The sequence below is a fragment of the Pelodiscus sinensis genome, chromosome 24 (genome assembly GCF_049634645.1).
Source record: "Pelodiscus sinensis isolate JC-2024 chromosome 24, ASM4963464v1, whole genome shotgun sequence".
Lineage (NCBI taxonomy): Eukaryota > Metazoa > Chordata > Testudines > Trionychidae > Pelodiscus > Pelodiscus sinensis.
Genome location: NC_134734.1, coordinates 4,265,923 through 4,278,262, shown reverse-complemented (window position 1 = coordinate 4,278,262; position 12,340 = coordinate 4,265,923). Strand labels below are relative to the sequence as shown.

Genomic DNA, 12,340 nt, shown 5'->3' with positions numbered 1-12,340 from the left:
GGATTTTCTCCTCCGGCCCAGATCTGAGAGAAGAGCTAGAGGAGAACTCCAAGGCACAGGCAATGTCCAGCCATTGCTAGGGTGCAGGTGTTTCGGTCCAAGGCCTCTTACCTCAAAGGAGACCAGGACTGCTGGGGGGAGGGGGGGCAGTCGTCCCAGGGCCCAGCGATTCTAAAAGGCCCGGGGCTCCCAGCTGCTGCCACCACTGTGGGGTGCCTGTTCAGAATCACCGCTGGAGCACCCACTGCAACAGTGGAGGTAGTGCCGGCTTCCCACCGGGTGGACGGAAGTCCTGCAGCTTCACGCCACTTCTGGGGGGTTCCAGAAGTGCACTGGCTGCTCCCCTCCCCCAGGTCTGTGGCCCGCCAAGAACTTGGTGCATGCGGGGGGGGGGGAGTGGGAGTCCCAGGAAGAGGTGCGCGCCGGGGCTTCCCTCTTCTGCGGGACGGGGGAGTCCCCGGAGGAGGCAGGTGCAGGGGATTCCCTATACCCTGCCCCGTCTGGCACCCTGTCTCCACCCCAGTACCCTGTCCCTTGCCCCAGCACTCACTAGCACCCTTTCCCGGTACCATTTCCTCTGCTCCCATCAGTGCAGTTGGGGCCACATTAGTGAGGCTTGGAGAGGGTGGAGGAGAGTTTTTTGCTTCTCACTTGTGTGGCCCCAACTGATTTTTCTGTGGGACAGTGACCCCTGACTCAAAACAGGTTCCCCACCCTGCTCATAAATAACGACAATGCAGAAACTTTTTGTATTTGACATAGTCTTTTATTTAAAAGTGAAGCCTGGCCAACAAACCCCCAATTGGGGCCAAGCCCCCATTTGGCCACAGCATCATAACACTCCTGCACCCCTCCCTCCCAGACTCTAGATTTGAGCCTATCATACACTGGAACCCCCTGCCCAGAGCCCCTCACATACCCCAAACCAAATTCCTGCACCCTCACATCCACACGCCTGTGGCTTGCTTAGTACCTCCACCCTCCATCTGACCCCAACACTCTGCAGCCTGGAGCCCCCTCCCTGAACAAGCACCCCCTTCTCCACCTCCTCCTGCATCCAAATTTCCTCTCAGAGCTTGCACCTCTCACCCGTTCCCCCCCCCCCAAATCCCTCATTCCCACCCCAAAGCCCACACATCCTGTCTCAACCCAGTGAGGGTACGGCTAGACTGCAGGGCTGTGTCTACACTGGGCCACTTATTCCAGAAAAGCAGCCGCTTTTCCAGAATAACTTGCCAGCTGTCTACACTGGCTGCTTGCTTTTCCGGAAAAGCAATGACGATCTACTGTAAAATTGTCAGTGTTTTTCCGGAAAAACTATGCTGCTCCCGTACGGGCAAAAGTCCTCTTCCGGAAAAACTGTTCCGGAAAAGGGCCAATGTAGACAGCACAGTAGTCTTTTCTGCAAAAAAGCCCCGATCACGAAAATGACGTTCGTGGCTTTTTCCCAGCAAAACGCGCCTACATTGGCCACGGATGCTTTTCTGGAAAAAGTGCTTTTCCGGAAAAGCATCCTGCCAATGTAGACGCGCTTTTTCTGGAAATACTTATAACGGAAAACTGTTCCGTTTTAAGCATTTCCGGAAAAGGGTCCCAGTGTAGACGTAGCCCAGGAGTTTTTCCAGGATTCCAGAGATATCCTAGAAAAACTCTTCCACGTCCAGGGACACGTTTGTTCTTCCACGTTTTTTAGTGGAAGAGCAGCCATGTTCTTTCGAGAAATAAAGGGGCTTCCTAAAAAGGGGGTTTTCTGACATTTGGTCCAGTCTAAACAGGCCAAATGTTGGAAAATCCTCTTCCTACAGAAGAATCGGGAAAAAAGCAGCAGTGCAGAGTGTATAAGGGCTGGGGATAGCAAGTGATGGAGAGGAGGAGAATAGAGAAGGCGGGGCTTCAAGGAAGGGGTGGGGTTTGGGGGAAGGATGGGGCAGTAGATCTTGGCTTGTTCTGACATTTAAAAAGTGATCTTGGGTGTAAAAAGATTGGAGACCACTGGTCTAAAGGAATAGACAACGGTGAGGCCTCCGTCCAGCTGGCCCCTATCTACACGTCATGATGCCTTGGGAACCTTCAGGAATAAACTTCTTCCCATAATAATCTGGATCTAGCACCAAACCAATTATACATAACACACATCCAATGGACGACATTGGAATTAACCCCCCTTTACTTCATCGCTCCCAGACGCAGGGTTTTACAGACTAACAATGAATAAAACCCATTCACAAAGCACACAGACATAAAGGGGACTGCATCAACATGGCATTTACCAGCCCCCATTTACCCCACACCCACGTGGGCCCTCCTCTGGAGTCAGAGCCTCACACACTGGCTGGCCTGGGCGCTTGCAGGCCTGGGGTGGAGTGGAGCCAGCACCTTTTCTGCAGGCTCTTCCCAGCCACAGACACAGCCGGGGTCTCCCCCCTCCAGGGACGATCCCCACCAGCCCCTGGAGCAACCTGCGAGATCCAAGCCCCAGCAGGCTCCAGCTTCCAGCAGCAGCCCCTGGCCTGCAAAAGGTTCCACATCAGGCTCCTCTCTCCAAATGGAAGCCCCCCAGCTCTCCCTGCACTGCCTGGAAGACCTCAATAGTCTCGCTCCTTTTTCCCAAGGCATCCTGGGAGTTGTAGTCTCTAGGGTAGATTGCAGCACCAAGGATCTTCCCAGGAGAAGTCAGAGGCTCCGATACCAAAGGGGGCCTACGACAGATTCTGGCAAAAGTGTCTCATCCAACCGCCTGGCCCAGCCCAGCTCAGACTGGGGTCCCTGGTGCTGCTCACCACTGGCTGCAACCCACAGAGCGGGGGCAAAGGGCTCTCTCATCTCCTCAGGGCGGCTGCTCCCTTGGCAGGCGCAGGTCAGGGAGGCCCGGCTCTTAGCTCTCCGTATGATGCTCCCTCTGGGGAGACAGCGAGAGCGGGCCCAAGCAGCAGACATGGCCCCTCGCAACAGTGCAGGCCTGAAAAGGGAAACTCTTCCTGCCCTGACCCCGTCAGCCCCTGAGGCAGCTGCCTCCAGTCCTCGAGGGTCCCCAGGGAGCTGCAGAGCCGGTCCCACCCAGCGTGCAGAGAAACTGCTTCTGAGAGCCCTAAGGGGACGCTGGGCCCAGTGGCCTGAAACCGACTCGCGCTGCTGCTCTGGGAGAGCTGGGTGTTTCTCTGCTCTGACCATTAGACACGACTCCCCTCTCAATGGGATCCAGGAGTCCTGGCTGCCAAGCGCTACTGCTCTAACCACTAGACCCCACTCCATTTTCAGGGCTGGGGATGGAACCCAGAAGTCCTGCCTCCCATCCCCACCCCGTCGCTCTAACCTTAGACCCCGCTCCCCTCCCAGAGCTTGCAATGGAACTGAGGGGACCTGGCTCGCCCCTCGTGCTTCTCTCCCTGCACTGTCCAGTTCAGGACTGAAGGGAAACTGGTACCTCTATGCGTGGCAGGGGGAAGGACGTGGAGAGGTGCTGAGGGGAGCAGCTGCAGGCGCTGGCAGCCTGGGCTCAGTTGTATTTATGAGTCTTTCTCTCCTTCATGATCGAAAGGGAGAGCTTGGCGCCCTGCCAGTCTCTGGGTATGTCTACACTACAAAGTTAATTCGAACAAACGGACGTTAGTTCGAATTAACTTTCATAGGCGCTACACTAGCGCTCCGCTAGTTCGAACTTAATTCGAACTAGCGGAGCGCTTAGTTCGAACTAAGTAAACCTCATTTTATGAGGACTAAGCCTAGTTCGAACTTACTAGTTCGAATTAAGGGCTGTGTAGACCCTTATTTCGAACTAGTGGGAGGCTAGCCCTCCCCAGGTTTCCCTGGTGGCCACTCTGGCCAACACCAGGGAAACTCGTCTGCCCCCCTCCCGGCCCCGGAGCCCTTAAAGGGGCACGGTCTGGCTATGGTGCCCGTGCCAGGTGCAAGCCTGCCAGCACCCAGCCAGCAGACCCTGCACCTGGCACGGCTCGAGCCACCCACCCGATGCCCCCCAGCCCTCCCCCTCTTCCCGGGACCAGGCTGGCGGCTCTCGGGAGCCTGGCCAGGACAGCAAGAGGTGGGCACCCGCCTGCTCTAGTGCAGACATCGTGGACCTTGTCCACGACCTCCGCACTAGGCACAGGAAAGTGGCCGTCTAGGGCAGGAGAGCTGCCAACCTGGCCACCCAGGAGCAGGTGTGCATGAAAATCAGGGTGGTCCACTGAGACCCCCGACCCTGAGCCCTGAGCTTACAATGGCCGTACTGGGTCAGACCAAAGGTCCATCTAGCCCAGTGGCCTGTCTGCTGACAGTGGCCAGCCCTAGGGACCCTGGAGGGGATGGACCGAAGACAGTGACCAAGCCATTTGTCTCATGCCATCCCTCTCCAGCCTTCCACAAACTTTGGGCAGGGACACCACTCCTACCCCCTGGCTAATAGCACTCCATGGACCCAACCTCCATGACTTTATCTCACTTCTCTTTAAACTCTGTTCTAGTTCTAGCCTTCACAGCCTCCTGCAGCAAGGAGTTCCACAGGTTGACTCTTTGCTTTGTGAAGAAGAACTTTCTGTTACTAGTTTGAAGCCTGCTACCCATTCCTTTCCTTTGGTGTCCTCTAGTCCTTCTATTATGGGAACTAATGGAGAACTTTTCTTTATGCACCCTCTCCACACCACTCTTGCTTTTATAGACCTCTATCCTATCCCCCTCCGTCTCCTCTTTTCTAAGCTGAAAAGTCCCAGTCTCTTTAGCCTCTCTTCATATGGGACCTGTTCCAAACCCCTGATCATTTTAGTTGCCCTCCCCTCTCTCACCCTCTCTCTTCCCCTCTCCCACCTCTTTTTCCCAGTCTCCCCCAGTTTTGTTCAATAAAGAAAGATTCTATTTGTGAACACACGTTTTCTTTGTTTTGTACATCAGGAAGGGGGGCTAGGGAAGGGTAAGTGGAAGGAGGTGAGGGAGGAATGGGGTACGCGCCCCCGATGGGGAGGACTGGGCTGGCTCTGCGGGCTTCTCGGGGTGGAAGCTCTCCTGCAGCCCCCCCCAATTACCCCCTCCCCCCGGATGGCAGCCTGTGCCAAGTGCTGTGTTGTTCTGAGTGTGGGCACTGAGGGCACTCCAAGCCAGGACTGCTTTGCAAGCGGGGCACCCCTGAGAACTGTCTGTCCAGGGTGGGGGTCGGATCCCTTTAAGCACAGCCCTTGGCTAGCTTGCGACAGCAGCACCACACTCTAAGTCCTCATCTGATGCCCTGCCGGCACTGCTTCCGGCCATCCTTAACCTCTGTTCAGGGTCCACTCTGTGTGGACATGCTAGTTCGAATTAGCAAAATGCTAATTCGAACTAGTTTTTAAGTCTAGCTGCGCTAATTTGAATTAGCTTAGTTCGAATTAACTAATTTGAACTAAGTTAGTTCGAATTAGTGCTGTAGTGTAGACGTACCCTCTCTTTACTTGTGATTGGGGAACTGGAAGCCAGGAATCCCTCCCTGACCCTCCCCCCCCATTATTGCCTGCCTAGAATCATAGAACTCTTCATAGAACCATAGAGCTGGAAGAGACCTCAGAGGGTCATTGAGTCCAGCCCCCTGCCCAAGGCAGGACCAACCCAACTCCATCATTTCAGCCACGGCTTTGTCCAGCCAGGGATTAAACACCTCTTGGAATGGAGGTTCCACCCCTCCCTAGGGAACCCATCCCAGTGCTTCCCACCCTCCTGGCTTTTCCACATATCCAACCTAGACTTCTCCCACTGCCACTTGAGACCATTGGACCATTGCTCCTTGTCCTGTCATCTGTCACCACTGGAAACAGCCTCTCTCCATCCTCTTGGAACCCCTCTTGAGGGAGTAGGAGGCTGCTACCAAGTCCCCCTCTCCCCCCATTCTTCTAAACAAGCCCAAATCCCTCAGCTTCTCCTCATGGGTCATGTGCTCCCGCCCCCGAATCATTTTGGTTGCCCTCCACTGGACCCTCTCCAATGCGTCCACATCCTTTTTGTACTAGGGGGCCCAGAACTGGAGACAATGTTCCAGATGTGGCCTCACCAGAGCTGAATAAAGGGGAATAATGACATCTCTGGATCTACTGGCAATGTTCCTCCTAATGCACCCTGATATGCCATTAGCCTTCTAATAAGGCTAATATGCCATTAGCTGGACTCATATCCAGCTTCTCATCCACTGTAACCCCCAGGTCCTTTTCTGCAGAACTGCTACTTAGCTGGTTGGTCCCCAGCCTGTAACTATGCTTGGGATTCTTCCGTCCCAAGGACAGGACTCTACACTTGTCCTTGTTGAACCTCATCAGATTTGTTTAAGCCCAATCCTCCAATTTGTCAAGGTCACTCTGGATCCATCCCTGCCCTCCAGTGTATCTACCTCTGCCCCTAGCTTGCTGCAAACTTGCTGAGGGTGCAATCATCCCCTCATCCAGGTCATCAATAAAGATGTTGAACAAAACCGGTCCTAGAACTGAACCTTGGGGCACTCCACTAGAAACCGACCGCCATCCTGACATCGAGCCGTTGATCACTACCCGCTGGGCCCGACAGTCTAGCCAGCTTTCTAACCACCTGCTGTCCATTTATCCAACCCAGACTTCCTTAACTTGCTGGCAAGAATTTTATGGGAGACTGTATCAAAAGCTTTGCTAAAATCAAAATATATCACATCCACTGATTTCCCCATGTCCACAGAGCCAGTTACCTTGCCACAGAAGGCAACCAGGTTGGCCAGGCAGGACTTGCCCTTGGTGAATCCAGGTTGACTGTTCTTGATCACTTTCCCCTCTTCCAAGTGCTTCCAGGTGGGTTCCTTGAGGATCACTCCGTGATTTTTCCAGGGACTGAGGCAAGGCTGACTGGCCTGTAGTTCCCTGGATCGTCCTTCTTCCCTTTTTGAAAGATGGGCACTACATTTGCCTTTTTCCAATCATCAGGGTCCTCCCCCAATTGCCATAAGTTTTCAAAGATAATGGCCAGTGACTCTGCAATCACATCTGCGGCTGCTTTTTGCACAAGAATGGCTCTTGCACAAGAGGGGAGTTTTGCGCAAAAAGGAGCCGTCTACACAGTTCCTCTTTGTGCAAAAGCGGCTGCTCATTAATTATGCAAATGAGGCACGGCAATATTCCACGCTTCAGCTCATTTGCATATTTCTTGCGCAAAGCATCGCAATGTAGACGTAGCCCAGGGGTCTGAGAATAGATTCTTAGTTTTACAATACCACTTATGTTTTCCCTACTGTTGACAACCATAGTTGTCTAATAAGTCACCCGATGGTAGCTGCCACTTGGCTGTACTTTGAATGTCCAGATATGACCCATTACAATAATGGGGACAGGGACAGATTGATAAACAGGGACTACTTTAGTTTTCATAGGCACTGATTGAGCATGAATACAGTAATTCCTCATTTAACACTATAGATGCATTTCTGAAAGTGTTTGTGCTAAGTGAAAACGTGCTATGCGGGGTCAATTTTCCCATTCAGAATAATGGAAAAGGTGGGGGTTACGTTTTAGGTGATGGTGGCAAAGTCAATTTTTGTTGGTGCTGGGTCGTCACCATCAGCATTAGATACTTCGCAACACAAGATAACTAGCAACACAAGTCGCTGCGGTTTGATACAACACAAAGATCTATTTCCACCACCCTATATCGAAAACCCACCAACCGCTACACTTACCTTCCTGCTGCCAGTTTCCATCCCAGACACATTTTTCAGTCGACTGTATACAGCCAAGCCCTCCGATACAACTGGATTTGCTCCGATCCCACAGACAGAGATAATCACCTAAAGGATCTTTAAAGAGCATTGCTAAAACTGAAATACCCACCTGGGGAAGTGAAAAAACAAATCGACAGAGCCAAAAGAGTCCCCAGACATGAACTACTTCAAGGCAGACCCAAAAGAGAAAATAACAGAACTCCTCTTGTTGTTACCTACAATCCATGACTCAGACCCCTCCAATGCATCATACACAATCTACAACCCATCTTGGATAATGATCCCTCACTCTCAGAAGCCTTGGGAGAAAAGCCTGTTCTTGCTTACAGACAACCCCCTAGCCTGAAACACATTCTTTCTAATAACCATGCCACACAACCACATCACGAGCCTCCAGGAACCCAGCCCTGCAAACAAAAGAGATGCCAACTCTGCCCACATATCTACACTGACAAATTCATCACTGGCGCAAACAACATAAGCCACAAAATCAAAGGATCATTTGACTGCACATCCAGCAGTTTGATCTATGCCATCAAATGCCAACAGTGCCCCACCATCATATATATTGGACAAACTGGACGGTCTTTACAGGAAAGAATCAATGGACACAAATCAGAACACAGAGGGAACACAGAAAAATCTGTCAGTGAACATTTCTGCTTACCTAACCATACTTTACCAGACCTGCAGGTGGCGGTCTTGTCACAGGCCAGCTGCACAAGTCATCTGCATAGGGAAGCATTGGAATCTCACTTCAGATACAAATTCAATTCACATGCTAATGGACTTAATCGAGATCTGGGTTTATTAAGACATTATCTACCTCATAGCCACTAAAGGTGCTAACAGCTCTGTGAGTAGTATCCTTACTGTCTTAGCATCTATCTATTGACTTTGTTCTATATACTTTGATCTACCCATTTTCCAGATACTTGATGACGCCCTGTCTCACACACCCCTTCTTTTTTCTTTTTAGATTCTTTTTAGATCAGAGGAATGAAAAACCTACCTGGTGGCAGGAGACTCAAAGAGCTTGTTCAACCAGACCAAGGAACGGCTGAGGGCAGATGCCATACAAACACCTCAGAGCTGTCACAGGGAAAGCTCCAGCCACGGGCAACCTGCAGGCCCATCTACTCCGGCCTCCCGCCTGCACCCCCCCTCACTGGTACAGAGCCATGGGTCCCTCCTGCCCAGTTCCCTCTGTCCCTACAGCCCCAGCTTTGACTCACAGGCCCAGGACCCAGCCCCCTTCCAGCACAGACCCCTGGGCATGCAGAGGCCCTGGTGCTTGCCTCGGCCCAGTGGCAAGGCGGCAAGGTGTGTGACTTCCAGTCCAGTTCCCCGGGGTTGCCACTGACTCGCCCAGCACAGAACCTGGCCACACGTTGGAGGGGTGACTGCCAGGGAGGGAGAGAAGTGATTTCGCCAAGGCCCCCAGGCACAGAAACTGGCCTGCAGTGAGTTCAGGCCTGAAATTCCATGATGGTTTCTAACAAGCCGAGGCGCGTGGTGCTCGAACGGCCGGCCCAGCGGAGTCGGTGGCTGTCACGTTACTGGATTTTAAGGGTATCAGACAGGTCACTGCTGCACCCAAGGGGGGGGGGGTTGCCCCAAAGTCTGTACAAAGGGGGCCATGTGAGGTGTCAAATAAAAGCTTGTTTTCTACTCATTATATATTTTCTATTCATGTGCTTGTGTGATATCTGTATGTGGAGTTATAAATATGGGCTCTGTGTTGATGCTGGAAGATTCTCTGTCTGAGACAAAGCAATGGGCCAGCAATCGGTCAGTGACTGTGCTAATTAGCCAGGCTCCAGGGACAAGACTCTCAAGGTGCCCAATACACACCTGAGGAAGGTGTCAGGGACCTGCAAACCAGCCAGTGTCAAGACTGCTGACATGGGGCACAGGGATAGGTCACTGGGCCATGTGACCAGCTCCAGCTTGGAAGATACCAGGGATGGATGTAACATGCCATGAGGCAGAATCTATCTCACCTTTGGTTCTGCTACTGATGCAGCCTTGAGAGGAACAGCGAGGCAGGAAGAATTGTTGGCCCATCCTGACATAGGATGTGCACCAGAGACTTTTAAGCCAGCAGTTTGTGGCATCTCTGCTGAGAGCCTGCATTGAGAACCTGGTGATTGGTGCATGTGATGTATTCTCCTTCACAACCTCACTCTCCTGCTTTTCTTTCTTTTAGTAACAAACCTTTAGATTGTAGATTCTAAAGGATCGACCCAGCGTGATCTTGTGGGTAAGGTCCAGAGTGTAACTTGCCCTGGGAACTGTGGCTGGTTTCTTGGGACCAGAAAGACCCGTTCGGGGTAGGTGGGATTGGGTTCTGTTACCCCTCACCTGTGTTAGGCCCAGGGCTGATTGTGGCACAGGGAGAGCTGGGGTATCTGAGGGGTTTTGCTCATGAGGCTTCCTACTGGCCAGATTGGCAGCTGAAGCGCTCGGTGCAACTGGTTTCTGGCCTATTTGCGAAGGTCTCCGGTCTGGGGCAGTAAGGAGCCCTGACTTGAGCAATTCGCCCTGAGCGGATGCCCTCAGCAGTGCCCAGACCCGGCCTGGTCTGTCACAGGGGCCAGCCCTCTGGAGCTCCCTTTGAGACGTAGCTGGTGGGATGGGAACCCGGGGCTGCCTGCCAAGGCTTGTGGCTGCTCTCTGACTGCTAGCTATGGGGGCTTAGGGAAGGGGCGTAGTAGGCGACAGAGCACAGGTAGAACAGGGACGGGAAGAGGCAGCGCCTGGGGCAGATTCAAGGGTTGTCCAGGGCCTGGCACCCGTCTGGAGGTGACCCTGCCCCTATGCAGCCCCCCAGGACAGCCCTGGAAGCAGAAGAGAAGGTTACTCCCACACTGGAAGAAGCCGAGCACGGGGCAGCGACCCCTCCGCTCCGGTCGATTCGGTGTGGAATTGCTCGGGAGCCAGGAGGAAGGAGGATCCGCTCGCTGGCAGCGGCTGTGACCTGCCTGCGTTTCTAGGCCCGATTTGTAAGGGCGCATGTTTAAGTGAGGGCCTGAAATCATGGGGGGCTGGAGCACATGACCTGCGAGGGGAGGCTGAGGGATCTGGGCTTGTTCACTCTGCAGAAGAGAAGAGGGAGGGGGATTTGGGAGCAGCCTTCAACTCCCTGAAGGGGGGTTCCATGCAGAGAGGCTGTTCTCAGTGGCGGCAGGTGGCAGAACAAGGAGCAATGGGCTCAAGCGACAGCGGAGGTCTAGATTGGAGATTAGGAACAGCTATGTCCCTAGCAGGGTGGGAAGCACTGGGGGGGGGTCCCTAGGGAGGGGGTGGAATCTCCATCCCTAGAGGTGTGTAAGTCCCGGCTGGACCAATCCCTGGCTGGGATGATGGAGTTGGGGCTGGTCCTGCTTTGGGCAGGGGGCTGGACTCGACTCCTGAGGTCTCTGCCCGCCCTATGAATCTATGAAGTGAGGTGAAACTGGGGGTGCGTGAGACCAATCAGCCTCCTGAGGGGGCAGCTCTGTCCTGTTCCTCACTCCCCTTGGACGAGGCAGAACCCCACGGGAACTTTGCTGGAGCTCTATGAATTCAACTCGGGGCGTGACAAGGCAGCACTGAGATTTTTGGCCAGCAGGGGGCGCTGTGGCCCCGCAGGTGGTTGGGGAGCCCTGGGCTGGTTCCTGGGGGTGCTGTGAATGGGTCAGACTGGGAGGCAACATGGATACCAGTGTCTGACCATTGCAGCATGTTAGTGTGGCAGAGCTTCTGTGTTTGAAAGGGGGGCAGGCGCTAGGAAGCCCAGGTTCTACCCCAGCTGGGGAGGGGAGTGGGGTCTAGTGGTTAGAATAAGATCGGGACTGGGAGTCAAGACTCCAAGGTTCTGTCCCCAGTGTTGGGAGGAGAGGGCTCTACGGCAGGTGACTGGGACGCCCATCGAGGGGCGCTGTCTCAGGCAAAGGCCCTTAGCTCCTTCGAGTTCAGTCAGCGGCCCAGTGAGAGGATCACTTCCTTTGAAGTCTGGACTGGCCTCAATATCCCAGGGCGGTGCTAGGGGGCGCTGTGCTCCAAAGCTCTCCCCAGGCAGTCCGGGCTGGCCCCACGCCGCACTAGGGAGCGCTGTGCTGCAATCTCTCTCCCCATGCCGCACTAGGGGGCGCTGTGCTGCAAAGCTCTCCCCAGGCAGTCCGGGATGCCCCACGCCGCACTAGGGGGCGCTGTGCTGCAGGGGTAGGGCAGCCCCCAAGCACACGGCACATGAAAAAAAGAGGCAAAGGGCAGGTCTAGGCAAACACTTTATTGGGCTGCGTTCGTGTCCCCCGCCCCCCTGAACCCATCACTCGGAGCCGGGTGATTTCGGCCCCGGCTGGTCGGGATCCGCGATGGGCAAAGGGCATCAGAAAGTGCAGCAGACCCCACAGCCCGTCATCCCGGGACAACAGGCGCAGCAGAAGCGACACCCCCGAGGCTCCTGGAAGGGATGGAGAGACCAGAGTGAGGCCCGTCACCGCGCCCCCGATTCCTTCGCCCAGGCCCCTTTCTCCTCCCGGAGCCGGGGGCAGATCGCAGAGTCCTGCCCTCACCCTCCGCTCTAACCACCAGACCCCACTTCCCTCCCACAACTAACGGGAACAGCCAGACCTGCTGGCTCCCAGCCCGGCTCCCACA

The 12,340-nt window shown here is 54.2% G+C and overlaps 1 protein-coding gene across 1 annotated transcript in view; it reads left to right on the top strand.

Moving 5' to 3' along the window:
- Positions 1 to 12,340, top strand: part of LOC106731550 (single-pass membrane and coiled-coil domain-containing protein 3-like) — a 26,433-nt gene extending 14,093 nt beyond the window's left edge. The window contains exon 3 of the mRNA XM_075907029.1: positions 12,329 to 12,340. The gene's annotated coding sequence lies outside the window, so the exon portion shown is untranslated. The remainder of the gene's footprint in view (positions 1 to 12,328) is intronic.